The sequence below is a fragment of the Puntigrus tetrazona genome, chromosome 15 (assembly GCF_018831695.1).
Source record: "Puntigrus tetrazona isolate hp1 chromosome 15, ASM1883169v1, whole genome shotgun sequence".
NCBI classification, from domain to species: Eukaryota; Metazoa; Chordata; class Actinopteri; order Cypriniformes; family Cyprinidae; genus Puntigrus; species Puntigrus tetrazona.
The window spans coordinates 18,137,653-18,153,457 of NC_056713.1; the positions used below are offsets into that span (position 1 = coordinate 18,137,653).

The following is a 15,805-nucleotide window of genomic DNA, read 5'->3' on the forward strand; positions in this document are numbered from 1 at the left end:
TTTTCCTGAGCCAAGGAAAATTCACATATAGGAATAGTAAAATATTACCTCATGAATGCTCGTGGTAAACACGAACAGACTGAGACACACAGACTTTACGTTAGAAATATTTACCATGAAATGAAAGCTTTTGGAATATTACTTTTACAGATAGGGTCTTCAAAAGTATGTGTTCATTCAAAAATAAAATGGAGCTTGAAACTCGGCAACAACACTGTAAGTTATTTCTGAATACTTTCAGCCATTTTGTCATTGACATAAAGGCTTTATAACTAAAATAACGATAAACTGATAGCTTTTTGTATTAATGGTTTATATGGAGACAACAGAAAAAAACAAAAGCACATAATCGGCTTTAATAGTTTTCAATAAATAAATAAATATAAACCAAGAAACAGAAAATAATTACATCTTTTAATTTTGGCCATTGATTTTTACTGAAGTTCTCGTCTTCACTAGGCTTATTTGTTCACAACCATAGTAGATTTAATGAAGTGACTAACATAACCTACTGCTTTTACAGTTCACAGAGAAAATCATATTTACGGAGGTTTTTACTGGCCTGTGTCTACTGGTAATCATGTGTTTTCTGGTAAGTTTATTAAAGATATGTTCGTCACTTTTGCGTCTTGTAGCATATGGCAGTAGTTTTTGAAAATCTCTTTAACTCTTCACAGGTAATAATTGAACAATAATGCAATAAATGAATGAATAGCAGGATGTAGGCCTACAAAATATGACACTGGTACCATATTTAAACTATACACTTAAAAATAGAACACAAATTATAATGTAATGTGTAAACATCTGTAAATGTTTTCAGAATTTTTAAATATTTAGTCAAAGTGATATCGACCAATCAAATTGTGGTCTATTACAGTGTACAAATGATAATTTCTGTTATTTAGTGTCATTAGTGAAAAGTATAATCATGATTTTTAGTTATAATATATAGTAAAATAATCTACATGCTTGATTCCATGAAAGAACTTTTGATTAATAATCATTTATTATGTATTTGCAGGTTGTATGGTCTTATACGGGTAATCAAAGGAAGAAGCACCTCCACCAAACTTTTTGTTTCAGCGCTTTGTAGGACACTCCGCCTCTCAAAATCCACTTTGGAATTTGGAATCAGCCTAGATTCCTACTCCAAGTTACAGCAGGCTGTTTACTGGGCAGAGCCTGACAGACCAATCACAGATGTGTCCATGAGTACTAGTCCAGCTCACACCACATTCATCATAGAGAACCTGAAAGAGAGCTACCAAATTGGTGAGGAGCTTATTGTTACAGTGCAAGCAAAGGACTTTTGTAATAAATCTAAGAGTTATGGAGGTGACTTTTTCAAGCCAAGCTGTTCTGGTCTAAAAATAAGGTCAGTGATTGTACACATTATTTTACTAGACCTGTATAACTGTTGTATTTAGAGAGAGAGTGTTGGTCTGAGAAGAGTAGATTTAGTAATGTTGTTTATATGGCAAATTGTTTATTTTCATTGCCATTGATTTGGAATAACTAAATAGAGGAGCCTCAGAAAAATGCTAAGTTTATAAGAACATTTTAAACAGCACTTGAAGGCTTTTGAATGAACTTCTGAATGGTTCTCTGTTACAGGCCAGTGTTTTTGGGAGGTGGTGGATCTACTCAACGGTTCCTACTCTGTTGCTTTCTCCTGCCGTGGGTCGGTGAGGCTCAGGTAGCTGTGCGTCCTAATTCACTCCAGTGAAGCTGTGCAGGTCCTAAAGCGTCACAGAGATACTGACTCTGACAGAGTGTACTTTAATGGATATTATGAGGGACCAGGACCAGATAAGTCCAGGTTGAGTGAAATGGTGAACTGTAATGTGAAGTGGGACAAGAATGGACTAGAGAGCATGGGAACCAAAGACTGTTGCTGTGAATACAACGATCCCCGCACCGGAGAAACATGGCGCTGCCAGAGACCCAAATCTCTGCCATGTAGTGCCCTTGTGTACCACTCCATGGGCGGTTATAGAAACCGTCTGACTAATCAAGAGAAGATGCTAATGTGAGAATAAAGGATTCTTGATTACTTTACTTATTTTATTTATTCATTTATTTAATGCATTGATGGAAGGGAATATGACAGACAAACATGTTCTCTTTGGCAGGACACAAACTAACAAAGGTGTCAATGGAGATAACAGCATCATCACAATTTATCCTTTCCATGGAAATGAAATTATTGGTATTTTGCACAATAGTTTAAGCCAGATAAATAGTACAATACAGACATTCTGGGAAATATGCTGCCAAAAATAATAATTTGTTTCAATACAAAATAACTATAGTTTAGGCAAATATTGGCAAACTCATAGATTTTTTACATTACAGACGTTACAGGCTTTATTTATTTAACTTCCAGATGTAACAGAAAAATGTCATCCTGGTATACACACTCCAGTTCCAGCCGGATTTTACCTGAATGATGTGTGGACGTCTTTTGTCTGTAGCACTCAACATTTTACACCTCAGACGACAACAGAGTGCCTGAAAAACAAACACATCTACATGATGGGAGACTCCACTATGAGACAGTGGTTTGAGTTCCTTGTGAAAACAGTACCAAGTGAGATTAATTTTATATTATATATCCAATGCAATTTTGGGATCATGTTTGTTGCGGTCACTCAGTTTTTGTTTTTAGCCCTGAAGCAGATGAACCTGCATGTCCAGTATAAGTCAGGGCCGCTTTTAGCAGTGGATGTGGAGAACAACATTGACCTACACTGGAGGGCTCACGGTGTTCCCTTCGTACTCTAAAAACAGCACTTGCTGATCTGCACTATATCAGTAATGAGATCGATGATCTGGCTGGAGGACCACACACTGTCATTATGTTCAATCTGGGGCCCCATTTCACCACTTACCCTCTGGATTTCTTTAGGCATAGAGTGTTGAGGATCCGTGAAGCTGTTCTAGCGTTGTTACAGCGGTCTCCTGACACTACACTGGTCATAATCAAGACTGTCAACACTGGCTATAAGGTAAGCATATACAATATCATGTGTTCACATACAAGAAGGTTTAGGGTTGATGTTGGCTTTCTCTGTGTTTAATAATAGGATATTTTTGGCAGTGACTGGTATTCTCTACAGTTGGACAGAATTCTGCGATGGGCTTTTCAGGACGTTGGGGTTTATATTCTGGATGTGTGGCAAATGACGGCGTGTCACTACAGCAATGAAAACATCCATCCAGGCCCTGTCATCATCAAAAATGAGATTGACATTTTACTCTCGTTTATTTGCCCTAAATGAATTAAAATGATCTGAACAATTGTATTTAATATTAGCTCTTACTACACAAAAAAAGGTAAGTGGTTGTAGTAAATTTATTTTAGTTACACTCTAAAAACTACTGGGTTAAATACAACTCAGCTAAAGTATGGACAAAACCAGCGACTGGGTTGTTCTGACCCATCGGTTGGGTTACTATACAGAAGGTTTTGTCAAAACCTAGTTGTTGGGTCTGTCCATATTTTATCCAGCATTTTTAGAGTGTAAATAAACCAATTTAGTTGACTAACTTTAAGCATTAATGTAGTTCTGTATTCTTTTCAGTGTTCTGTATTTAATTTGCCCCATTATAAACCACTCCATGAATCTCCACTCTAATCATTTTTAGTGCCCAAGCATAAAAGGGGTGGCTATTTTATTTATATAATATGTAGACATGCCATAGGCCAATGAAAGATATTACTTTATATAGTATTGGTATTTTGAGTACAGAGTACAGTACAGAGATGCGAGGTGCTGGGAAATGTCTTAATTAATTTTCCAACATTTAGGCAATGTGGATAGAACTGTTCTTTACTGTTTATAACCCATGAAGCAGATGAACATGTTAAAAAATTTAAAGAGGTCATTATGTTCTTAAAATATTAGAGTTTATATTGTTTTATAATAAAATGTTTTCGACATTGAATGGTATTCTCGTTAGGGATACGTTTGACAGGACGCGGAATGCGCTGTGCTATAAAATCCATTTATTTATTTATTTTTTTAACCTATTCATTTCAATGCCATCATCGTTCGAAGTTGCAGTTGAAAAGGGCAGCATCTATGTCACTGTCGGAACAAAGCGGGTGTGGGCGCAAACATCAGTCAAACTTAAAGGGAAGTTGGCGCGTCTTGACCGAATCACTGTCCTTACTGGGTGTTTTTTGGGAATATTTGCATTTATTCACATGAGATTTGATAAGCTACTCATATGGTGGACTGTCATAATTTTGGCTAATGCAGGACACTACTAAATGCGCATCATAGGGGACAACATCCAAGGGTTGCAACTGGAATTGAACCAAATATCAGCTAATTTTTATCTCATTAATGTTCATTTGATACCATACTAATTAGCATCACATTCAGGTAAAAAACATCATGACAATAATCTTAAATGATATAAAAAAAAAAGAAAAAAGAAATGCTGGCTGTGAAACATCAAAGAAATGTTACATGGCATTACATGGCATTATTTTATCTGACTTATAATACACTATAATACATTTTTACACTGTAAGTGTAGATAAAAGTAAAAAGAAAACATGCAAACTTGATAGTAACCTTAAATATGTAAAATACAAAAAGGGAATACTATTGTGCTTTCTTTAGGCAAAACTGAAACCATTTTACGGAAACTTGATTAAAGTAAAAACACTACTTTGATGTTATTGAAGTTATTGTATTACAGTACATTACATTCATAAAGTAGAAACAATAGCAGTGAAATAAAACACATAAATGTAAAAAAAAATAAAGACAAAAACAATTTATGGATCATGGAGTCACCCATCCAGCATAGACTAAAATTAGATTTTTTCAACCTTATAATACTAATAAGCTATAAAAAAATGATAAGTGACTGAAAGCAACCTGCATTTATACAATATCATCTTTCCCATAATACCGTTCTTTCATTTAGCACCTTTGGATATAAAGTAAATTTTTAATTTGGATGAATATCAATGCCATCAAGCAGTAGTAACAGTGGTTTACAATCCATTCTCTCAGCAAAAGATTCAGACTTCAAACAATTATTAAAGCAGTGACAACAGAAGTGCTTCTGAAATTCAAGTACACTTTCGGACTGACAAAATCCAGAGGAGAGGTAGAGCGCAACCACTCCGAGTCACCATGTGTCCTTGCGTGCCCGAGCAAATGAACAAGAGGCACTTGCAAACAAAAAGTGATTTGAATAAAAGGGTCCACAGTTGGTAAATCAAACCTCTGAGCTGTCATTGCTATCGAGGCTTTGCGTCATCATAGGCTCTGTGCTGCTGGAGCCTTTCGGGGACTCAGTGATGTTCTTATCCCGTCTAGAACGCACCACCAGAATGACAAGAATGACAAGGAGGATGGTGAAGAGGAGACCCACCAAGATTCCTATGATCAAAACAAGCCGATCATCACTAGAGTCCCTTTGATTTAGTTCTCTAGGAATGATACCCTCTGCTTGGGATTCCTCGTGAAGGTCGGGATGTTTTTGAGTGCTGTGGTCCAGCGCTATGTGCAAGATGTTTGTGCCACGGTTATTTTCTGTGCCAATATCCTGAGCCAAATCTGGAACGCGGTTGGCTGACCTTTTGGAAATCGAGTGGCTGTGTGTCACAGAGTGATAGTCAAGGCTTCTTTTCCCGATGCCTCGGTTAGCGTTGTCTCTGGACCGGACGGTGTAGATGGTGTGAATGTACCACTCCCTGCCTGTCGACACCTGGACAGTCTTATAGTGTTAGTATCACAACATTATCACAATGTTTTAGAAAGGTTTAATCCACCCCAAAATAAAAATGCCGTCATTAATCAATTACCCCCATATCATCCCAACAACTTCATTCGTTCTCAGAACACAATTTAAAATATTTTAGATGAAAGATTGTGACTGTCCTACTGACTCCCAAGTAAACAGCACTGCCAAGGTCCAAAAAAGTATGAGAAACATTGTCAAAATAGTCCATCTTCTATCAGTGGTTCAATCTGTATATTATGAAGCGACAAGAACACTTTTTGTACACAAATAAAAAAAGGAATAAAAATAATTAAAAAATATATAAAAATGTCTGTCTCTTCGTGTCATCATAGTGCAATTTTGGACAATATCAACAATATCAATATACGTTTGCTACACACATTTATACTTTGATCAATACACGTATTTACAGGGTATCTTTGTGTTGCGTTTGACACATAAGCACATATGCTGTTTGCGTTCCAGAAAAAATTCTCGTGGAGTGAACACAAATTGACAAATTGTTGAATTAGTGTCACTATTTTTATTTACAAATAGTATTCTCGTCACTTCATAAAATGCAGATTGAAACATTGACGGCAGTTGGAGTATTTTGATAATGTCATTCATACTTTTCTGGGCCTTGATAGCGTATTTTACTTGGCAGCCAATGGAAAAGCCTTCCAGTTTTCATCCAAAACATCTTCAATTGTGTTCCGAAGTCGAACAAAGCTTTTACAGGTTTGGAGCAACATGGTGGTAAATGATTAATGACTACATTTTCGTTTTGAGGGGGAGTAACCCTCTAATTTGTTGTGTCCCTCTTACCTGAAACAAAGCTGTGGAATCCAACCTAAAGCCGTCAGAGCCCGGCTGCCTCACCAGAGGTAACGCCTGAGGATCATCTACAGCGAGGAAAGCATTGAAACTAATGCTACCAAATGTTCTCGCTTGAGTTTCTGGCTGAGCTTTGTCCTGTAAAGAAGAATTTAAAAATTGCACATCATATCATTACTGATTCTGAAAGCTAAGTAAAAACAAGGTGCCATAGAAGCACTATTTATATATATTTACATGTATATACATTTATTATACATAAATATATTTAGTATATAAACATAACACACTCAATATTATGTAATATTATTAAACTTTTATTTTCGGATATATACATTATATATGTGTGTGTGTATATATATATATATATATATATATATATATATATATATATATATATATATATATACATATGTGTGTGTGTGTGTGTGTGTATATGTATACATATATGTATTAATAAATTCTAGATACTAAAATAACACTGAATCGGCTAGATCCAGATTGCAGTCTGCAAAAAGTTCCTAAATATGATTAATCATAACTCTATAACTGTTTAACTGTGAATGTATGGCTTTATAATGTATGGTTTTTCAAGTATTAGAAATTGAAAGTCATTGATTTATATGAATGAACATGTTTTTACCAACAAGTTCACACTTGATATGTTAATATGCAAATAAAAGTTTCCATAAAGTCTTATATTTTGTTCACCATATATATATATATATATATATATATATATATATATATATATATATATATTTTTTTTTTTTTTTTTTTTTTTTTTTTTTTTTTAACGAAATGTATTATACTAGACATCTAATCTAGACTGTCCAACATTTGATGCAAGGTTTGGGCTTTATTAAAAAAGTGCATGTACTTACAATGATCTTAAATCGGTATAAAAGGGACGGTGAATCAGCTAGGCAGCCGTACTCAAAGTTGTCAGGGTTGTATTTTGGGATGTAGCCATCCGCCCCGTGCACAGGAACACCTTCTCAATGTTACAGATGAACGAGTCTCCAAGATTCTGAACGGGATCCACCATTACACGGCCATAGATGACATCTCCTAAACAATGCAACAGTAAATGAAGTCAACAAATGAATGGGAGGTATCATATTTCTAATATTTGAATAGAAATAGAGTTGTTTGTGGCATTTTACCCTCAGAGAAAGCCATATCACTCTCCTGACCAAAGCCCATGGAGCCATCTGACAACCACAGAGTCTTCTTTGAAAGCAGCAGCATCTGTGTGTTAAGACTGAACTCTGCAGAGACTGGATCACTCACCTGTTGACTCAAGTCAACAACACAAATGTTACTTCTCATTGGAAAAACTGGTACATTTTAAATAACATTTCTCTCTTTAGTTTAAGGACACGTGTACCAAATAAATCAATTAGATCCTTCAGGAAATTAGAAGACAATAAATGACATTTTGGCGCACTCCAAAATTCACTATCAATAATGCTATGATTAAGGTATTTTTATTTTTATCTTTTACCAGGAAATGCACATTGAGATTACTACTGGGACAGACGGTAATTAAAAGTCTTGAGACCAAAGACTATAACTACTTTACATGCTTTTTATTACAGATTTCAGGTCTAAAAATATGAAGCAGTCCCGAAATAGATTTATATATGAAAAATGCCAGTGTTTAGTCTACGAACGGACAAAGAAGACTATCAACATAATCACACGCAAAAAATATAATAATAATAGAAAATATTTATTTTGAAACTGCAATAATATTATAATGAACATTTGTGTAATATAAACAAAATATTTTAATGTAGCTCTGTTTAATGTTAAAATAAATAGTTATTTTTAACAAGGTGACTGATTAAGCCAAACTGTCCCATTTTTCCAGGACATTCCAGAATTGATTATTTAGTTGGTTATTTCTGCAATGCGGGCTTTGCAAAAAGAGTCATATAAGACATGATTCCTGTAACTTTGTAACTCACAGCGCACACACACATACACACATACACACAGAAAAACTTTGTGCTTGGCTATACAGCCTTTGCTGTAAGCCCTTTAATGAATGCTCGTGATTCAGTATTGACCTGTTGGAAACGTATGTCCAGATCAAAGGTAATTGGCTCTCTGGGGTGGCACACGGGACGGAAGCTGTACTCAACTCCGGGAGAAGCCGTGCAGGAACCAGTTTCACCGTGTCGTTCCCGAATAATCCCTCACCTGCAGAAAAATATTTCAACACTTCAGAAGAGACAGTAAAGGGCCCAAAATGACAAATCCAATCATGAATGCATAGTATCAAGAGCAGATTTAGCTTTAAACAAAAAAAAAAGGCACCAGACACCCTAAAGACTTACAGCAAAGTCAGAGATGAAGGTCCACTGTTGCATCGGCTGGTTGTATGTTGGCTCACTTCTCACTAAGCTAAGGTTAAAGGTCAGCCCGGGATGGTCCGCACACATAACCATAGAAGTCATGGGGAGGCTGTGGTGACACACATGTTATTATTGTTTTTGTATGCAATACACTATCCCATCATAACTGGTTTTAGAAAATGCACTAGAAATTGGCATTTATCAAAATAATTAATTGAATGAATTTTGAAAACCAAACAATTGTATTATTGTCATTATTTTAAACACACGTTCAGCATACATTCATGATATACAGTATATGCTAGGTATGTTAAAGTTCAAATTTTAGTTCAAAAGTTCAAAGCTAATAATAATCATAATATTTCTTTTGATTTTGAAGTAAAATACGATGTAAATTTGAATTTGAATTTGAAGTAAATTTATTGACAGTATTTGTAGATGTTAGCTAGAAAGCACAAAAAAATTTAACAACATCATTTATAGTTACCTGTAGTATATTTAATAGGTTTAATAACACACCTGAATGTGCGGTTACAAAACCCCTCGAAACGAGCTTCTGTTGGAAGTTCACAACCAAACGGCCTTGTTCATTGATGCGCATGCTTGTAGGATAGAGGGCACCTAAAATGAAATATACACTACTGTTCAACATTTCAGGGTTAGTAAGGCTTTTTAAGAAATGCATTTTTTTATTTAACAAGGACACAATCTAAAAGTAACAGTACAGATATTTCTTAAGATTGAATGACGTTGCCACATTTTAAAATATATTATAATAAAAACAGACATGATTAATGTTTTCCTTCATTGCTATTCAAATAAAACTACTATTTATTTTTCAAAAGTATAAAAATACTATTCAAGAATAATCTAGTCCAGAAAATATGCTAGATTTATTACACTAAAAAAGAAAAACATGAATGTCTTGCCTTGTAATTCAGCTTCCGGGGGACTACCAATGCCATCTCTCCACAAGATAGCAGTGTCATAAACAAAAGTGAGACGCAGCTCAGACTGCAGGTCAAAGTGCTGCCAACCTCCAGCGCCGACTGGCGAATGGAAGACGTAGGACACGTGCAGCGGCACACGCAGGGTCACGTAAGACTGCACCAGGTTCAGCACCTACACAGGACACAAAGGGAAATACTTCAGAGCATAACAACTACCCAGCCAACAATGCAGAGTTTTTATTTGCCTTTAGGAAGGTTAGTTTTAGTGGTTATAAAAATCCTAAGATCCTAAAAATAACTAATAGAGAACGTTCTAAATAGGTTCTCTTTAATTTGTTGCCAAAAACATGAAATATGAAATGTTAATATATTTATGGGCATAAAATAAAAAATTATCATTCATTTTTAATATATTATAAAAATATATATTTTTGACCACTGCTACAAATTTACCCCGTCTACTTATGGCTGGTTTGTATCTGTAAGGACTGCGTATACACATGTGTCCCCAGAAGGTGGCGATGTTGCTGTTGTTTTAGCGAAAACTGAATATACTCAGTTTATCCACAAAAGTGATCATTAATGGATTAAATCAAAAACTTAAAACTCCTAAAATTAAAGTCAGAATCACAAACATTTAATAGTAAAGTTTCCTAAAAAAAAAAATCTAAACTTGAATTTGCTAATTAATGTGCTACAAATAGCAGTTTACTTTGACTTTAACTGCTAACTTGCTTACTCCTCCTGGAAAATGTTTTTGGATAACTTCACCCATCCTGTACAGTGTACAGTGTACACCCATTCATCTCTGTTTAATGACACTTGTCCACTTTAATTAACTGCAGAGTAAACCAGCATAACTCGTGTCCATGGTGAAGACAAATGAATGGCTCAAACAGGCATGTAAACAGTTGTCTAAAGCTTGTTTAAAAGGCTACACTCTTTTAGCTGGTTGTTTAAAGGGGAGGACAGGGAAAAAAAAAGTCTTTTTATGATCTAAAGGTCAGTTTTGACTCATTGTGGGCGAAAGACAAATAGTGAACTGCTTAAAGCAGGACTAGAGGTGCATAAAGCCAATGCCTTTACCAATAAGCTAAAACGGTTAGCCACGATATAATGAATCAATGTGATCTCACAACTGCGAAAAAGTCTTTCCTTTAATATGTTTGGCAAAGACTGGGAATCCATATCAACTGCAGAAGTCTAAACCTTACAACGATTGAATAAATTAAACTGACACTGAAACAAAACAGACACACGTTAAGTCTCTTATACTTACAGAGGCTGCATTTATTTTATTAAAACTACAGTAAAAATAGTACTATTGTGAAATATTATTGCAATAACTTAAAATAACGTATCCATTTGAATATATTTTAGCGTAATGTATGCCTTTTAAATTTTCAGTCATTACTCTAGTCTACAGTGTCACATGATCCTCCAAAAATCATTATAATATGCTGATTTGATGCATTCTTAGCATTATTACAGATGAAAAAGCTGCACTGTTAGATTTTTGGAGAAAATATGTTTTTACTAGTGCTGGGCAACAATTAATCATGATTAATCGCATCCAAAAAAAGGTTTTGTGTACATAATATATGTGTGTGTACTTTGTATATTTATTATGTATATATAAATGAACGCACATGTGCATGTATATATTATATATATATATATATATATATATATATATATATATATATATATATATATATATATAAATAAAATTATATGAATAGAAATATTATATATATATATATAATACAGCTAATGCTAAAGGCATGATGTAATAGTAATAGTAAAAAGCAGATCCTTTTCTTTCCTCACCTGTCCATCAGTCCCGATGGTCCTCCGCAATCGTTGAGCAGTTCAGACATGTCATAGTAGCTGACAAACTCCCACAAGCAGGCCTCCAGGTGCAGGTTTCGGTAGAATCGTAGGGTGCTTTGACCCCTGAGAGCGGTGTTGTACTGGTAGGGTGCAGTCCCGCCGATAGCATCTGGATTGCGTGTGGCACCTGTGATGAAGCCGTAGCGTGTCCGCACCTCTGTGTAGTCCAGAAGGTTAGAGCAGCGATGGTTTCCCACACGCGTGCCGTCCGGACTCAGGGTCAGCTCAAAGTTGGAGAGCGGCCAGTGGAGACTACAGGTAACATTCCTATGAAAGAGAATGAAGAAAAAGATGCAACATGTATATATCTGATCTGACACAGAAAGTGAAAAGCATTTTTTAATCCTTTCTATTTTTATAATGAAGCAACATCTGCTTTTCATTATGGTAAAACTGGTGTACAGGTGCACTGACCGTCGATGTGGGGCATGGTAACAGTCAGTTTAATGAGGTTTGGGTGGTCTGGATCTTCTGCTCCAGTGTAGCGCAGCTTGGCAGAGAAAGGCTCAGCTCCAACTGTGCCAACAACCCGAGGCTGGCACATACCTGATGACGACAAAAGGAAAAAAATTATCACCAGCAGTTTAAAGGAGCCGTATCATTAATGTTAACAACCCAAGTGAAAGTGTAAAAATGTTAAGGCGCTAATAAATTGGAACTGGATCAGATTACTATGCATGAATTACAAACAGTAAACAGTTTAAAGAAATTCTGGATATGACTAACTCAAGTTGACTTTGGTTAAATAGACAAGAAAAAAAAGATCAAAAAGACCCAAAAAACTGTTTTTGATTGCGATCTACGTCACATTCGCTGTAGTTCAAACTACCTCGAAGGTTTAGGTGTAGAGTAGATGGTATGTTAATTTTTACGTCATAGAGCAATAGAGCTATAGCACCACTCATCTGAAATTTCAGAACTGCAGGGATATGTGCAAAATCAACGTCACATACAGTAAAATGTACGTTCATCTGTTCCGGGTAAAAAAAAAAAACACTCTTTTAGTGCCACTCAGTGGACATTTCACATCGAATGCATCACGAAACGCACTTCCCACAGGAAGCTCCCACAGGCATGTTTTTGTCATGAGATCAGGCTCTGTATTGGTGTTAATTCTGCAATGCAATAAACTCACCGTCTTCCTGGCTGATGGAGACTACGGGGCTGGTGAGCTCCAGCCCTTCATCTCCATTGGAGTTGACAGCCCGGGCTGCACACTGCACACGCGAGCCTGCCTGGAAATACACTGAGTCTAATGTGATTGTTTTGGAGGAGGTGAAGAAGGTGTCAAAATCCACTTCCTTCATGGGGCTGGTAACACCGTCAGGTCCCGTCGGGGCACTGACCAGCCAGCGGTATCGGGTCAGGGTGTTATTGATGTGCTCAGCAACACAGATAGAGCCCGTCCGGTCAAAGTACGGATATTTGGGGCTGCACGACTAAAATAAATATATGAATATAATAAATAAATACAAATCGTAGAGTTTACACATATTTACAGTACATTGTCTAAATTCACTATTATTCACTCATTCTTTGTGAACCTACCGTAACACAGATTACAGGATATCCTGCGACTGGCTGAGAATCTCTAGTGCTGCTTGTATCATCGTACTGCAGTAGAGACACCACTACTGGCACCGAGGGGAAGGTCACATCAGCCATACTGTTCGTCTCTTCGATGTAGATGATGGCTTTCGTGACCTGAAGATTTAGAAAAGAAGCTACAATGAACACAGTGTATCCTTCAATGGCAATTAAATAAAAACAGGTATCATGCTATTGATTATACAAAGACATTTTTGGCATATTATGGACTACCTTAATATCTGCTACCATGTTTTCATCAGGTTTGAGGTGGACAGTGAAGGCCTCTCTCATCTCTCGTACGCCATCATACAGAATTTCCACTTCCACAATGTGCTCAGTCTCTCCTTCTTTAAACTCCACATCTGCAGATGGGAAATTCACATTTTCATGGGGTTTTTTTTTATGTGTTTTATACGTAAAATACATTAAAATTATTTTTTTAAAGTTTGATAAATAACAAATGCGGGACAACATATATGTAAAAGAAACATGAAGAAACATGTCCAGCTCAAAATTATGTTTTTGTTTTAGAATAAACGTGCACTTTATTATCCTCAGAATTACTCATTATTTTTTATGAAAACTAAAGAAATTTTCTTCCCAAATTCTCATTACTTTTTATGCTCAGTTATTTTAGTTTAGTATTTTTGTTGCAGTTATCAGTGATGATTCTCATTAATTCTCAATACTGTCATTTTTAACAGCATTAGAGTAAAAAAAATATTTACTGTAAATAAGCATAAAGTAGGCAAATAATAATTATACAGTTATACATGTTTTTATTTTTATCTGCACAAAGTAAGTGGAAAATAACTATAATTAACAGCAATTCTTAGCATATAATAATTAGCATAAATTGGGTAAAAATAACACAAACACTATTTAGATATAATATGTAAAAAATTATTCTTTTCTATATTCTTGTCTGTCTTCTAACTCTTATTCTTTTATAACAGTACTGTATTGTGGAAGGGAAATGTTTTTATAGTATAACGATAATGCGAAAAATATTTATAAATGGTGGAGCTATAGATTTTTTTAGTTTAAAAAAATATGGGGTAAAATATAAAGCAGACATGTCCTTGATATTCCCCAGTGAGCTGTTTTAGAAAACCATGCTATGATGTTGTGTTTGAACCCACCTTCAGAGATGGGATGGTAATCTTCTCCAGAGGAAGCCGAGCCATCCTTTGTGTGGACCCGAACCACAGACACCTTGGATGTGTCTCCTGTCCTCTGGACCGGAATCCTGACCACTGAGATTTGCCCTGACTCACTGGGTTCACTGACACTAAACTTGGCTGCTCCAAAACTGATAATGGCCTCTGGGGAAAGGAGATCATGGGAAAGGAGAGATGTATGTCAGCCCCAAAATATCACTTGACTCTGGGGTTGATATGAACCAATCACCTTAGACAGAAAGATGATTAAAGATCACATGAAATCAAGATGAGAGTTTTGTAGCTTCTAGTCCAAATCTTTAAAACCTTAATCCACATATTTGCTAATGTGCCTATAAATGTTGACATAACACATTTATCCCGATCATAGAAAGTTATATCTAGCAGATATGTGCATTTAAATGTTATAATAATGCATGGTATTTTGTAAGTGTTTCTTCTTTATACTTATCTTCTATACACTTTCTGAAAAAAAACAACAAAAAAAACACTGCCTTACAGTGCATCTAGTACTTTCTAGCACAAGTGGGCACAGAAATGTGAAAAAATGGGAGATAAAAGTCTTACTGTCAGCATCATCCTTTATCTTGATGAGTGTCTCATTCTGAGCCCCTATAGAGGCCCCGAATGGAGACTCGCTCTTGGGGCTTCCCAGCACCAATCTCAGCTCCTCGTCTTCCTCATGTTCGGTGTCATCCACAAGAATGAGGACACAAGGCTTCTCCACCTCTCCTACACAATCAATCGATAGGGATTTGCTATTTAGCATGCATAAAAATGTTAACATTTCCTGCTATATTAAACGTTTCTAGAGATAAACACTCGAAAATAACACCTGGTAAAAAGACAATGGTGGAGATGTCTGTGTTCGGCCTCTCGTTGAAGTCCATCATGACTTGGGCCGAACCTTGACGGCTGTAGCACCTCACACTGGACTTGTAGCTCAAATCTCCACTCCGGTACACAACAGCAGATACCTGTCCATCATTCTCATTACCTGTGTAGGTAGGATCTCGGAACTGCACCTTGGGCACTAAAACAAGCAAACAAAATTGTTATTTTCAAATCAATATGTATCTTTTTTTTTCCCTTGTCTAACATAATATTAATGAAACTATGTACTATGTTTTGCCTCTTTATGGTTGTAAGTTGCACTCACAATCTGAGATGGAGTCGTTGATGTAGATTGTAGCTTTTCCTGGTTCACCCAATATGCCGTTCATTGGCATACGGAGAACCA

At 35.9% G+C, this 15,805-nt stretch overlaps 2 pseudogenes; one reads left to right on the forward strand and one right to left on the reverse strand.

Moving 5' to 3' along the window:
• The first annotated feature begins 580 nt into the window (after positions 1–580).
• Positions 581–3,935, forward strand: LOC122358684 (annotated as a pseudogene).
• Positions 3,936–4,877: 942 nt separating this feature from the next.
• On the reverse strand, positions 4,878–15,794 carry LOC122358685 (annotated as a pseudogene).
• Positions 15,795–15,805: the final 11 nt, after the last annotated feature.